Source organism: Macaca nemestrina, chromosome 5 (assembly GCF_043159975.1).
Source record: "Macaca nemestrina isolate mMacNem1 chromosome 5, mMacNem.hap1, whole genome shotgun sequence".
Taxonomy (NCBI): domain Eukaryota; kingdom Metazoa; phylum Chordata; class Mammalia; order Primates; family Cercopithecidae; genus Macaca; species Macaca nemestrina.
Genome location: NC_092129.1, coordinates 171583949 through 171599594, shown reverse-complemented (window position 1 = coordinate 171599594; position 15646 = coordinate 171583949). Strand labels below are relative to the sequence as shown.

The 15646-nt window shown below is 40.0% G+C and overlaps 1 long non-coding RNA gene across 1 annotated transcript in view; it reads right to left on the bottom strand.

The window, feature by feature from the left end:
• Nucleotides 1–15646, bottom strand: part of LOC139363505 (uncharacterized) — a 189738-nt gene that overhangs the window by 70564 nt on the left and 103528 nt on the right. Inside the window, exon 3 of the long non-coding RNA XR_011624026.1 lies at nucleotides 15081–15371. This is a non-coding gene — a long non-coding RNA (uncharacterized lncRNA). The remainder of the gene's footprint in view (nucleotides 1–15080; nucleotides 15372–15646) is intronic.

Sequence of the window (15646 nt, the reverse complement as noted above, 5' to 3'; positions counted from 1 at the left end):
ACATGAGTGTATTTTGAATTTTACCAAAAGCCTTTTCCGCATCTATTGAGGTGATAATGTGTTGTTGTTGTTGTTGTTATTGTTGTTTTTAGTTATGTTTATGTGATGAATCACATATACCGATTAGCATATGTTGAACCAACCTTGCATCCCAGGAATAAAGCCTACTTAATTGTGGTGGATTCACTTTTTGATGTGCTGCTGGATTTGGTGTACTAGTATTTTGTTGAGAATTTTAGTATCTATGTCAAGGGTATTGGCCTGAAGTTTTCTGTTTTCATTGTGTCGGCCAGATTTTGATATCAGGATGATGCTGGCCTCATAGAATGAGTTAAGGAGGAGTCCCTTTACCTCACTTTTTGGGAATAGTTTCTGTAGGAATGGTACCAGCTCTTCTTTTTATGCCTGGTAGAATTTGGCTGTGAACCCATCTGGTCCAGAGCTTTTTCTAGTTGGTAGGTTTTTTATTACTGATTCAATTTTAGAACTCATTATTGGTCTGTTCAAGGTTTTAATTTCTTCCTGGTTCCATCTTGGGAGGTTGTATGTCTCCAGGAATTTATCCATTTCTTTATCCATTTCTTGTGGGTTTTTTAGTTTGTGTTCCTAAAGGTGTTCGTAATAGTCTCTGAAGGGTTTTTTGTATTTCTGTGAGGTTGGTAGTAATGTCTCCTTTGTCATTTCTGATTGTGTTTATTTGGGTCCTCTCTGGTTGTAAAGTCATAGCCATTGCAGGAATGGGAACGTAGGGAAATCCAGTGGCATCCAAGTAGATGATGGGAGCAGGACCACTTCTGAGCTGAGACTAAAAGTCCCTGGTTCAGTCATCGTACCTTCAGACTTCTCTTACAATACACAAATTCAATGATAAAATAATTAAGAATTTTAAGAAGACACCACAGAGCTTTGATTCTAAGGACAAGGTTCTTCTGAGTCTTGAGCCCAGTGCGGCCACTAGCCCTTGCCACTAGCCCACAAAGCTGGCCCTGACTCTGTGACCTAAGAAAAGTTCCCCTGACTTATCTGAGCCTCAATGTCTTCACCTGTAAAATGGGCATGATGAAACCTACCATGTCAAGCTATAGTGAACCTTAAGAAGTAATGTACCCAAATCTCAGAGCAAAGCACTCTGTTGTTTTACAAGAAGTTAAATATCTACTGCTTAAAAGAAAAGACCCAATACAACATTTCAGTGGACATTTTGGTAATGCTTAAAAATGTTTTCAAAGTTTACTCGATAATTTAACCCTAAGCCTTATTATAATATGCTTTGTGTTGGGTTGTAAAGTGGAAAAAATGGCCATGGGATAATTTTAGATTTTTAGCCTACACCTGAACCACACCACATGGAAAGTGGTTCTCAGTCACTGTTCATGATGGGCCTGAAGGGCTTAGATGACACCACATCCTGCACTTCACCCTCAGAGTATCTGGAGATAAGATGCAGGAATTCATGTTTTTTGTAAATCTCTCAGTTGATTCACATACACAAATTTTTCTCTCAACACTTCTTACGCTCTCCTCCTAGATTCTGCTTTTCCCATTTTGCTGCACAGTTTGCCTTCCGTATCTGCAGGTTCTGCATCATAGATTCAACAAATGGAGGATCAAGAACATTTGGGAAAAAAAATACATCAATAAAAATAATACAAATTATAAAACAGTGTAAGAACTATTTACATAGCATTACATTGTATTAGGTATTATAAGTAATCTAGAGATGATCTAAAGTATAGGGCAGCATGTGCATAGGTTATTTGCAAATACTTTGTATTTAAAGGGCTTGAACATCCCTGGATTTTGGTATCCTGGGGGTCATGGTACCAATTCCCTGTGGATAACAAGGGGCAAGTGGTACTTGCTTTATCACATATCCGTCCATCCAAACCTCAGTCTGTATGTCAATCGATCGACTTTTTTTCTAATTCATCTTAAAATGAATTGCAGACATCCATGTACTTCATCCCTAAATACTCTAGGTTGTATATTATAAGAGTTTAGCATTTGAGCCGGGCAAGGTGGCTCACACCTGTAATCCCAGCACTTTGAGAGGCCAAGGTGGGCAGATCACCCAAGGTTGGGAGTTCAAGCCCACACTGACCAACATGAAGAAACTCCATCTCTATTAAAAATACAAAATTAGTCAGGCATGGTGGCACATGCCTATAACCCCAGCTACTCAGGAGGCTGAGGCAGGAGAATCACTTGAACCCAGGAGGCAGAGGTTGTGGTGAGCTGAGATTGTGCCATTGCACTCTAACCTGGGCAACAAGAGGGAAACTCCATCTTGAAAAAAAATAAATAAATAGGAGTTTATCATTTGTTTATAGGGTTTTTTTTTTCCTGAGGTAAAATTACATGCAATGAAATGGACAGATTTTAGGTGCACGTTTACTGAGCTCGACAGATGCATACATCTGTGCCATCTGAACCTCTGTCAAGATCCAAAATATTATCATCAGCCCCAGAAAGTTTTCTGACCCTGATGCTCGTTGCCGGTACATAGATAGGTCCAGTCTCTCAGACAAAGCCACCATTCAGATCTTTTCCAACATAGATTTGTTTGCCTGTTTTAGAACTTCATGTAAAGGAATCATGAAGTGTGTACACTTTCTTGCAAGGTTCCCTTCATTCCTCAGGATTTTTGAGATCCATCCATGTTGCTGCATGTATCAGCAATTTGTCCCGTCTTATCTCCGAACAGTATCTCTCCATATCAATATACTACCATTTGTTTATACATTGTCCTACTGATAGACATCTGTGATGTTTCTAATTGAAGGCTATTGTACATAAAGCTATGAACACTTTTGTACAAGCCTTTATAGATTTAGGTTTTCATCTCCCCGGTGTAAACACTTACAAATGGAATTGAGGGATCATAGAGCAAGTGTATATTTACTTTTGTAAAATAGAAGCTCTTTTTCCAACGTGGTTGTATTAGTTAATACTCTCACTAACCATCCTGATGGTTGCTCCTCATCCTCATCATTTAGTGAGTCTTTTAAATTTGATTTTAATCATTCAGGTAGATATTCAGTGATAACTCTTTGTGGTTTTAACTTGAATATCTCTGAAGACTATTGCTTTTGAACACTTTTTGCATGTCCATTGGACATTCAACTCTCTTTTCTGTAAGGTGTCCATTTAAATCTTGAGCCATTTTTAATTGAGTTGTCTTTTTATTTTTAAGTTATAAGAGTTTTTTTTAAATATATTCAGGACTCTAGATATCCTTCACCAGATATATTTTGCAAACAGTTTTGCTCAATCTAAGCTTTTCTTATTTATTTATTTATTTATTTTTGTTTTGAGACAGAGTCTCTCTCTGTCACCCAGGCTGAAGTGCAGTGTCGTTATCTCCGCTCACTGAAACCTCTGCCACCCGGGTTCAAGCAATTCTCCTGCCTCAGCCTCAGAAGTAGCTGGGATTACAGGCCAGTGCCACCACACCCAGTTAAGTTTTCCACTTTTAGTAGCAACAGGGTTTCACCATGTTGATCAGGCTGGTCTCGAACTCCTGACCTCAAGTGATCCTTCCGCCTCGGTCTCCCAAAGTGCTGGGATTACAGGCATGAACCACCATGACCGACCAGCTCTTCCTTTCTTAATAGTGTCTTTTGAAGAGCAGACTAAAAATTTTGATTCAGTTCAATTTAGCACTTTCTTCATGTATGATTAACGCTCTCACACTAATTTTTGAGGATGTTGCTCTATATTCTCTCTTCTTCTTGAAGTTCCTAGCTGAACCATACTGTGAATCAGCAAACCTCTCTCATTTCCTTTCCTCCTCATTCTGTGACATCATTTTTCTCCAAGTCTCTGAAAGATAACTTCCAAAAAAGTGAACTCAATAGGCACTTTGAAATTAAAAAGTCCCTTGTGCACTATGCCAGCGTTTGGTAATTATCGTGTTTAGAGAACAGCACAGGCTGTCTTTGTTTCCTGTTGTTCATATTCTTCAGAGTCACACACTTCTTGCTACCTTAAAAAAATTCCCAACAGTGTCGAGCTCAAGGCCATGATTTAATGTCTTCATAATTATGAAATTCCTGTGAAGTGGGAAGGGAAAGATTGGGATAATCCTAGCGAACTCCTCAGATTCTCTCTCCCTCTTTTACCCCAATGGTATGCATTTAGAAACAGTCACCTACAGATCTTACAACATTTTGTCAGAGAGGGAGTAAGGCCATTATCTTCCATGAGAAAAAGCAGACACAGGACTAAGGCACCTTGCCTAAGGCCACTGAGGAGAGCTTGGAACAGATGCCAGTCCCCTATCAGGAGATCCCAGTTGCCTCTGAAATTCCACGATCAGAACAGGCAGAACACAAAAGAGAAACCCACTGAGGAGAGGAAATGTTTTCCCACAAAAGCAATTTCCTCCAATTTGTATTTCAGCAACAAATTTGTTTCCAGTTTCAGATGCCACTATTCAAAAACGACCTGTTGCCTTTTGACTATAATAGAACCTCTCTCATTCTTCAATGATTTGCTTGTAAATATTTATCAATACGGCTTGGCCCTTCGCCCCCTTTCTCTGGCTTTATTGTGGTGAGCCCCCAACACCGCCAACATTTCTCAAACCTTTGTGACTGTTATGTCTTTCACGTGTGTTTTCTCCTCTGCTCTATGAGGTGCTATAAACATTTACAACTGAACTGTCAACATGTATAAATAAAGAACTGTAAATTTTTACAGTTCAGTGCCCTTTATGATGCTTTTATGCTCTTGCATGGATCCAGAAGATTTGCTTTATCTCCAGAAACTGAAGCAATAGATTAGATTACTTTACACGTGTTACTTAGTCCCAGTTGCACTAACGTCCTGAAATTGCCCCATTCCTATAGTTAGATGTGTTTTCTCTTTAATTAGAATCTGGTTTATTACTGACAGAAACAAAGTCTTAATTAAAATTTCAGTCTTGCTCTCATTGCCAACTATACTTGTCTAAGGCGGTAGTTCCAAAACTTTTAGCAGGTCTCGGAATTTCCTGGAGAATTTGTTAAACAAAGATGACGGAGCCCCACCTCCACAGTTGCTGATTTCCGAAGTCTGTCGTGGAGCTGGAAATTTGCATTTCTATCAACATCCCTGGGATGTTGACGTTGCTTGGTCCAGGAACCTAAAGCATTGGTTTGGTTCTTCCCTTTGAAGAAACCAAGGATATTTCTTTTTAGTTTGTATTTCAGCAAGTGATCACCTTATTCCTGAATGCTGAGCTTTGCAGAATCTTGAGGTTTTGTCTTCATGGAATGCAGAGTTTGCCTCAGGCAAAATTGGAGAATAAGTAACCCTCACACATGGACAAAGACACACCTAGAGGCAGCAGGGGGCCCAGCAGGCAGCCTGCTCAATCTCAGTGGCTCCCAGTAGTGCTGGGCCTCTGCTCTTTTAGGGAGGCCTCAGGAGAACATTCTCATTTGTTCTTTTCTTCCTCCACATCACCACATATTCTTAGCCAGCTACTTTTGTAACTTCCTCTGCACGTATATGTTAATCAGGGGGACTGACTTCTCACTCTAGTTCACCCTCACTGTAGCTCACTCACTCACAGCCCCACCTATTAAACAGACCTCAAGATTTACCCACACCACAAGACTCAGCTCAAATCTTGCCCTCTCTTCCCACTTACACCCTAGAACTTTCAGCGGTTCTCTATGGTCTGAGCACATTCTGATGATGTATCTCACTTAGCACATTGTCCTATACTTCTCTGGTTAAAGGTTCATCTCTTTAAAATTCAGGGCTCTTCTAAACAGACCAGTGCCCTATTTATGTCTATCACTCCGGGAGGATACTGTCAATTAATTAAGGAGAAAGGGCAAGACAGAAAGGAGGAGAAAGAGGAAAGAAAGTTCTGCTTTCAGAAAATGCTATACATTCTATGAGGAGGGGGATAATATGGTCGCTGGGTGATTGGGGAAGGTGGTGTGGGGGCTGCTGAGTACTGTGACAAACTAAAAGGTTGACCCTCACAGCAACAGCAATGCAGCCCTGGGAGCAATGTTGCCTTAGATCAAGGACATGGATCCAGCCCAACCAGAGAGGAAGATTAATAGCGTAAGAAGGCAGAGGTGTCCTTGTGCTCCTTACGGCTCTCTGGCACAGATGTTAAGCCATGACAGTGGCAAGTGACTCTTTGGGGGGCTTTTATTGGAAGTTGAAGGACTTTGAGACTTAGGAAGGACATGGGATAAGATAAAAACCAAGACAGGAATAATAGTGGCAAATAGAGAGTCATTCATCATTGGCTCATGCTCTGCCAAGGACTGTTCCAGGAGCGAGGCATGCAATGGTGTTGGTTAGTTAAATTGAGGGTTATATAATAAAATAATATGTATTTATCTCTTCTTCATGTTTGAATACTATTAGGCTTTTCCTCGATATAAGCACAAAAATTATAGATTTTTATCTAATTTATCTTTAATAGCACACAATACATAAATGCTGAATTCAAAAAATGCAATATATGTTTTTTACTGCTTCCAAAAATATTTTAAAATATTTTTCTCAAACAACTACTTTGAAGACAGTTTGGCAGTTATTCTAAAGCTAAACATAGTCTTTCCATACAACCCAACAATCATACTCCTAAGTGTTTACCAAAATGAGTTGAAAATATGTGTCCACATAAAAACCTGCACACAAATGTTCATATAAGTTTTATTAACATTTGCTAAATTGGTAAATGAACAAACTGTGGGACATCCATACAATGGAATGTTATTCAGTACTTCTAAAAAATGAGCTATCAATCCACAAAAAGACATGGACGAATATTAAATGAATATTGGTAAGTGAAAGAAGCCAGCTTGAAAAGACTGTGTACTGTAATGATTCTAATTATGTGACATACTGGAAGAGTCAGAACTATTGAGACAGTAAAAAGATCAGTGGTTGCCAGGGGTACTGGGGGAGAGAGGAATGAATAGGTGTGGTATAGAAGATTTTTAGAGGAGTGGAACTATTCTGTATGATAACGTAATAGTGGACACCTGCCATTATGCAATTGTCAAACCCCATGGAATGTAAACACAAAGAGTGAACCCTAATGTAAATTGCAGACTTTAGTTAATAATAGTGTATCAATATTGACTCGTTAACTGTAACAAACATACCATAATAATGCAAATGTTAATAATAGAGGAGGTGTATAGGAACTTTCTGTACTTTGTGTTCAATTTTTCTTTAAAACTAAAACTGCTCTAAAAAATAAGATACAAAATATGTAACAAGACAAAAAAAAATCCGTCATTTTGTGCCATTACATTGTCAAAACATCTAGAGAGCCGTATTTTTTTCCAGTTACCAATGCCTTGCTTTTTTTTTCAAAACTGCCTTTTTATTGTGTAACTCTGTATTGGCAGAATATATTTCATTTCCTTCCCCCAAGCGAAAGGAGATAATATTTAATGCTGCTTCCATGAAGACCTATAAAGAGGTCAGTTCTATGAAATAAAACTCCTTCTAATGAATTTATTACAGACTGAGAGGAGAATGGGTTGGAAATTAACACGTACATAATGCCATTCTTAGAGAATTTGGTCCACATAAATTCAGTCTTGACTGGTAGCCATTAGGGGCTTTTGAAATAGCATATCGCGAGAAATGTTGTAACTTCTTTGGTGGGATAAAGATGGAAGAAAAACATAATATAATGAATTTTTCTTTAACAAATGTTCATGTAAAAGGGTTTAGAAAGTCTGGTTTCAAGATAATTGTGGAAATATACTTTTAAGACTGCTACTTAGCTGTTTGTTTTATAGTAAGCTTAAGTTTTACAAAATGTCAAATTGACAGTCAGTTACAAGGAAGCTTCTATTTATAATAGTATAGTCCATCTTTATAGCACTTTTAACTTGCAAAGGTGCTTTTCACATATAATCTAATTTTATATTCACAATCATCTCAGGAAAATTGTCAATTTTTCAATTTTTTATTTTTTGAGACAGAGTCTTGCTGGATCGCCCAGACCAGAGCCCAGTGGCATTATCTCAGCTCACTGTAACTGCCGCTTCCCAGGTTCAAGTGATCCTCCCACCTCAGCCTCCTGAGTGGCTGGGATTACAGGCATGCACCACCAAACCAGGCTAATTTTTTGGATTTTTAGTAGAGACGTTACCCAGACTGGTCTCGAACTACTAGCCTCAAGTGATCCATCCACCTTGGCCTCCCAGAGTGGTGGGATTACAGGCATAAACCACCATATCTGGCCAAGATTTTTCTTTTTTTTTTTTTTTTGAGTCAGGGACTTGCTCTGATGCCCAGGCTGACGTGATCCTCCCACCTCAGCCTCCTGAGTAGCCAGGACCACAGGTGTGCACCACAATGCCCGGTTTATTTTTTTTTTTAATGTTTTTGTAGAGACGGGGTCTCCCTGTGTTGGGCAAGCTGGACTCAAACTCCTGACCTCAAGGGATCCTCCCACCTCAGCCTCCCAAAGCATTGAGATAACAAGTGTGTGGCCCTGCACCCAGCGTCTTCTAACTTCTTTCTCATAATCGTGATTTTGGTAGATGGATCTGCTGTCCTCCAAAACCAAACTGAGGTAGATGGTCATGCCTTTTCCTAAAGCCACTAAAAGTGAACCCTCTGATAACTCTCAGTCCAAGATCATCCTGAAGATTTCTTACAATAAATACATCCTATTTTTTTCCTTATTTTCTGTCTTTGGCAAAAATCAAATCTGCATATCAAATGCTTAAATAAAAAAAGAAAAAACCTTGTTTCTCATAGATCATAACCAGAGATGAACATAATGTTTAATGAAAGTAAAAATAATCAGAAACATGCATCTCTCAAAACAAAGCGTAAACTCTTTTGTCAGACATTGTTTCTCCCATTGTGCTGTTTTATGTTTGGAAAGTGAATATAAATGTGTGTCCTCCTGTGTGTTGCCATGTGTGCATCTGTTCTCCACTTTAGGCATGTCTCTCCTTGAATCAGTGGCTCAGGAAAAGATCCAAATGCAACATTGATCAGACTGATAGGATGTTGAAGAGCCGGTACAATGAGCTCATTTCTGGAAGCTTTATTAGACAATATATTTTCTGTGCTGGCTGTGACATGGAGTTACCATCAAATTCTATGGACACAATTGATGCCTTTTAGAGGCGGGGAGGCCAAACCAATGAGATTCATTTTTAGAGTGACGGCAAATCCTCTCATCCTTTCCAATTTGGTCATTCTCCAGGGCGCGAAGTTCAACCTGCAGTTCTCAGACCAGTGTGCTTTAGTCTTTCAGTGTGTAACTTTCTGAGATTACAATTGTTTGTGTTTGGGCTTAGGCCTTAGACTACCCAGAAATGGAGTAGAATCACTCCGATGTCAATCTTGCAGATCTGTCTGAGCTTCCTCTCTTTCCGCTCTGTGTTAGGGAGGGTGCTTGTTCTTATAGTTTCTACATAGTTGTACATACACATTAGAAGTCCACATATTTTTTAAAACAAAAATATCTGCAATTAAGGATGTCATGTTATATAAATATCAATTTTACTTCTTTTTTTCCCCTGACTTATTTCATATGGAGGGCAAACAAAATGTTGACTCATTCCTACCTCTTTCTAGGCATGTCACATTCCATATAATCATTCATGAGTAAAAATATTAAAATACCACTAGCCCATGACAGCTTAATTTTTTTGATAATAAAGCAAAATTATCTGTGGTGTACTAAAATCATGAAAATACTTGGTGTTACCCTGATCAGTTGCCTATTACTTCAATAAGCATCTCTTTAAACCCTCGAGGATGTTCTGTCCCTCCTCCCTTCCAGAAAGGCTGGAGTCTGTCAGGGCCATTCTGGGCCTACAGGGCTGGGTGAGTACATTCTCTCATTACCCTGGAGGTTCCTGGAATCCACCACCACTTCTCCTAGAGAAAGCTGTTGGTCTTTGAAAGAAAACTCTTCTAAGTTAGCTACTGAGCCTGCATGTGAGGGAGGTTGGGAAATTGCTGGGGGATACAACCAAGCAGTCAACAGAGTTTCACTCTAAAGATACTGACAGGCCAGTGGAGGAGAAACACGCACTCCCCACTAACTCCAATACAAGACGGGAATCACCACTTCTACCAAAAATGATGTCAACATACACAGAAGAGGAGATGATTATTTTCAACCCAGGTGGGATGGAGTGGAGGTGACATTTTTGTCTTGCAAAATTTGCATCTTCCCTTCTTGGCAGGTGGGATTGATGCTAGATATAAATTTCTGTGGTCAGAAGGAAGCAAGAACATATATCTCCACTTATAATTCCCTAATGACTAATACTGAGAAATCTTTTCTTCGACAAGGAAAAAAACACTCTACAACATAAAGAAAGAAAATCTCATGCCACATGGTTTTATAGATTGCAATCATCCCTTGTTTGATTATTTCTGCAGCAGCATTTACATCGACTGGAAAACTCTTCTTTCTCGAAGACTTCCTGAAGGTGATGGAAGCCTTGCATCTGTGTCTTGGTGCCATGGGGAGCCTCTGTCTGGAGCCTGGGAATTTCTAGAGACCCTTCTGACAGCTCTCCCTGTATCCTTCTCACAGGCCTTACCCAGGATTGAGTTGCCACTATGGGAAATCAAAAGTATAAATTCTTGCTACTGCTGTTGCTGTTACATTTAGTCCTAACTGATACCATTACTGATTATTCTCTTGCATCACCTTGGTGCTGAATTGCAGTTTAGGAGTCTACCACTCTTTGAGGTTGTTCAGCCCAATTTCTGAAAGGACTGAGTAGGTCTCATGCCAGGGTGATTCCTCCCAAACTGCAAGAAGCAGCACGTAGACCTTTGGGAGATGGGGTGGTGTTTGTCTCTTTACATTATTATAAAACAAACAGTAATTTAGCCTGTCCCCATTGTCCTAATCTGAGGGACAGAATTGGCTCCAATAACACTAGCTGTCATTTCTAAAAATTGAGGCAAGTATGTATTTATGCCAACATCTTCTGGAATTAGCCCTGTCTAGTCTTTATTAGAAACTGCTATAAAAAATTATGATATAAATGGTAGGGAGAGAGTAGGATTCACAATTTCTGGTCTTTAAATTAAAAATCTTCACTAAAAGAGAGAGCACTTATTCTGTGCAACTCTCCAGACAGCTGAACTTCAATGCAAGGAAACCCCTCTAAAAATTAAAGCTGCTAAACGTGGGAGGAGATTCCCTACCACTGGGGGCATCATGCTGCAAATTACATGTGTATCCAGAATGATGGATGGTAGAGGACATGCGTACTTTAGTTAGGTAAGAATATTGGAGTAGACAGTATCTAAAGTTGCTTCCAATTTTGGTATCCTGTGATGCAATAGAAAAGTAACCACAGGGATAATGTAGACTAAATAGAATAAATTAAAAGCAAGGTAATAAATTCCTCTCTAACCCCGAGACTAGGGGTTAGAGAAGGCAAGCAGAACATATTGAACAAGTGTGATTTTAAGTAGTGGTCCTTACCCAATAAGGAATGGATTGAGTAGGAAGGATTAAAGAGTGGTGTTTTATTGACATTTATTCCTTCTCTATAAATTGTATTATGTAGGTGAAAGTAAGTAAGAAATTGAATGGCTGCAGAATCTTCTCTCCCATCAGCTTTCCATAGAGTATGACCCACATGTGAATGCCTGTGTGCATACATACATAGAAAGTGACTAATGGCAGGAGTCGCACTAATGGGTTGGCCCATTTAATGGTTAATTTGTTTTTGGAAACTTCCGTAAGAATCATCTAAAAGACACTCTAGAAATAGTGGAACAACAACACTTGGGATAAAGGCCTTTAAACGGTGTAATTATTTGTTCCATGTCTAGAAAATACTATAAATCTCTTTCTCCCCCTGTTAGAGGGAAGCTGCAGGAAGATTTGCAAGCATACCCGGATAAAAGCCCCTCTACAGTCACTTATGTGCACTTCTCTATAACATTGGAGGGAATTCAGTTTTATGTCTGCAGAGCTGCTGTTGCCAGGGAAACAGGGGTCCTTGTCAGAATGCAACTGAATTAAGTCCCAGTGTGCCAGTTACTGGGTCTTTTCATTTGCCTACAACATACATGAATCTCTTTATGTCTAAGAAAGTTATTTTCTTCATATGCATCCATTGCACACACAGCTTTGTCAGCAAGGTCCAGACAGAAGACTGTACCTGGTTACCCGATTAGGACTGTGGGTGACAGGAGAGAAAACAAAGAGAGTAGACCATACCACCATTCGCCAAGAGCAGATGGTGTGAGCTGGCTCTTTCCACTGAGTGCCTTCTGATAAGGAGTTCTCCAGAGACCAAGGAGCTTTACTATTGTTCCTCATAGGTATGCATTTCATCTTCCAAGAGGGCATCACTCTTTCCTATGACTCAGGTAAATTCAACCTGGGCCACTTTGCAACTAGAATTGACACAGGCTGTGGCCACTCATCTGAATTCTCTGGCTCTCAGCTTTTATTGGAAGGTCACCTAGAAATAACCTAAATTCTTAATGTAATTTCAGGTTTGTTCCAACTCAAACAAGTTACCTGAGTGATTTCTAGAGAGTATGTGAGCTGATGCAGACTAGATTTGAGCTGTTAAGTTCCATCGAAGTCCTAGTGAGATAAACACCCCATTTGTATAATCCTGAGTTTATCGGTATCACTAACCTGGTAGACCAATATTTGTGTGTAGATCAGTGCCTTTCAAGAAGCCATCTGTATCCAATTTTTGTTTTATTGGTGGTAAGTCTACCTGACATTTTTAGTCACAATATACAGGATGATGCAGAAAATATGCTGATGTGGTCACCCAAGAAAAACCGGAAACATGGTAATTTCCAAAGTGCTCTCTTTAGGAAGACAGAGAGAATGTGGTCAGTGTATATTTATGAAGGCTCATTGTATGCAGTATTTAGTTTTTGAGTAAAGATCTTAAAGCTTAACTCTCCAGAAAGCTTCATGCCTTTCTCTACTCTGTTATTGTATCTCTAGTCTGCATGATATTATTATTTCCAGATATTTAACTCTCTGCTTAGCATTTATCTAAGGTATATTTTCTGTCTTACATAGTACTGGTAAACTAGTCCCTGGAGGGTTCTTCTTTTCACTCATTATTGCCATGACCTTTTCATTGCATTTGCAAAAGATATTCCAGGACACACATTAGGCATTTCCTTGCTAATGTATTGCTTGAAAATAGCGTATTCTCAAATGAAACCTGTTTTCCTTCATGAAGTGTAGAGGGCTCATTTACCTACTCTGATAGGCTAATTCAGGTTTGGTTGTGTTGAAGTGGCTCATGTGATCAAGGATTTATAGATACTGATTTACTCTGAATGTTTATCCCTTATTCTTATAGCTGAGGCTGTTTGGCCGGGTCATTTAGCAACACCAAAATGATTGTTTAAAGCAAGACAATGTGCTTATGTGGTGGTGTATGCAATGTAAAGCCCTAACCTAGAAGACTGACACTTAAGACTTGACAGAAACATTCCTTTTGCAGCAAAATAAACAGTTTTTTCTTCTCCTAGATAAGGTAGAGCACTTTTTTATTAATCCATATGGTTTGTTCTCTTGCATAGGAAACCACTAAAGACAACAATTTTCCAGATCTCTTCCTCTAAGTTTTCATTATCAATAAATGCTTGTGATATCAGCTGAGGTTTTTAGCCCACACATCCGGCTTGTATCTTAATTGCAATAACTTCTTGTCACAAACAGCCAATGTAGTGATGTATGGAAAAAGTGGATTTTTTCCTCGTCCCTCGAGTCTGCCCCTACCCCCACCTTCAGCCCCCTCTGCCTTTCCCCCATTCCCAACCTCAGGGAGGCCGGAAAGTCTTTCAACATTCCTGGAAAGTTACATAAGACACCAGAAGTAGATAACATTGTATGTTTCCAGTTTAAAATGCAGAATGTTTATGCCTGTAAGGAGAGAAGAATGAAAGAATGTCCCTTTCGGAAATCATATCTGAAATGACTGGGGGCTGACAAGTGCTTCCCTTACAGTAAAAATAATGTTTAAGGACTTGAAGTGTTTTTTACTACCTGGTAAATAGCAAGTTCTTTGTTCGTTAAGTACAAATCCTAAACACCTAAAAGCCCATATTACAGTCAACTAGGCTGAGCTTCCAAGTTCTTATTTCAGGCAAGGGCAGTAGAAGTGAAATTTTATTTTTTATTTTATGAATGTATGTATGCATTTATTTTGAGATGGGGTCTCACTCTGTTGCCCAGGGTGGAGTACAGTGGTGAGATCATAGCTCACTCTAACCTTGAACTCCTGGCCTCAATTGATCCTCCCACCTCAGCCTCCTGAGTAGCTGGGATTATAGGCACATGCCAAAAGACCTGGATAATTTTGTTTTGTTTTGTTTTGTTTTGTTTCGTTTTGTTTTTGAGAAGGAGTCCCGCTTTGTCACCTAAGCTGGAGTGCAATGGTACGATCTCGGCTCACTGCAACCACCGTCTCCCGGGTTCAAGCAATTCTCCTGCTTCAGTCTCCCGAGTAGCTGGGATTACTGGCATGGGCCACCACACCCGGCTCATTTTTGTATTTTTAATTGAGATGGAGTTTCACCAGGTTGTCCAGGCTGGTCTGCAACTCTTGACCTCAGGTGTCCCCCCGCCTTGGCCCCCTGAAGTGCTGGGATTGCAGGCATGAGCCATCGCACCCTGCTTTTTTTTTTTTTTTTTTTTCTGCAGAGGCAGGGTCTCACTCTTGCCCAGGCTGGTCTCAAACTCCTGGCATCAAGTGACTTTCCTACTTTGGCCTCACAAATCACCGGGATTACAGGTGTGAGCCACTGCCCCCATTCCCAGTCTTCTTTTAAGGGTATAGAGGGCAAAGGGTTGAGGACAAGAGTCTTGACGTGGCATGAAAGAAAGGCAAGCCAGGTTCCACTGTTAGCTTCTGACTACCCCTCAAATGCCCAAATCACTGCTATGGAGAGTTTGGTCTCCCAAACTCTCAATCACATGGACCTCTCCCATTTGGTGTGGGACAAACCTTCTGAGAACAGAAGTGACTGTGCTACAATTTGGAAGAGGAGAACATTTAGTTAGAAAATGGAAGCACCAAAAACACAGTTTTGATGTATAAACATATTTGCCCAAATCAACATACCACATAGAATTGGCTCTTCCATGGCCTCCTGACCTTGCCCTTCCCTTCAGTGAGGTCAGCACAGAGACACGCAGCCCCGTGGCTGGTTCCAACACACCGCAACGGTGTCCAAGGCAACACTGGCTGAAGGTCATTTCAGTGCTGCCTAATTTCCAGGAAGCGGCTGTTCTCTGTGGTCTGGCATCAGGTTGGAAAGTTTAACCTGAGCACAAGGGGAAGCTGGTTGGTTTCTGCAGACTCTGCATTCTTTTCTCTGGTGGGTCGGATTTGTGAGCAAGGATTGGCTCCCACCTAGAAAGTAAATATTTTTGAAAGGTTTGTGGAGAGTAGACATGACCTTTGCCCAATGGACTTACCACCCATCTAGATAAGTAGCAACCAAAGGAAGATGCCGAGCATCTCTGCTCCATTCCTTAGAAGGGAAGTGACTTGAGAAATGGAATGAATTAAGAAGGAATGAAAAATACAAAAGGGTTTAGGGCAGTGTCTTCCCCCTGTCCCTATTGGCCCCTATTCTTATCATTTCTTTGTGAAGTTGCTGATTCTAGTCTACTTTTTGAAACAGA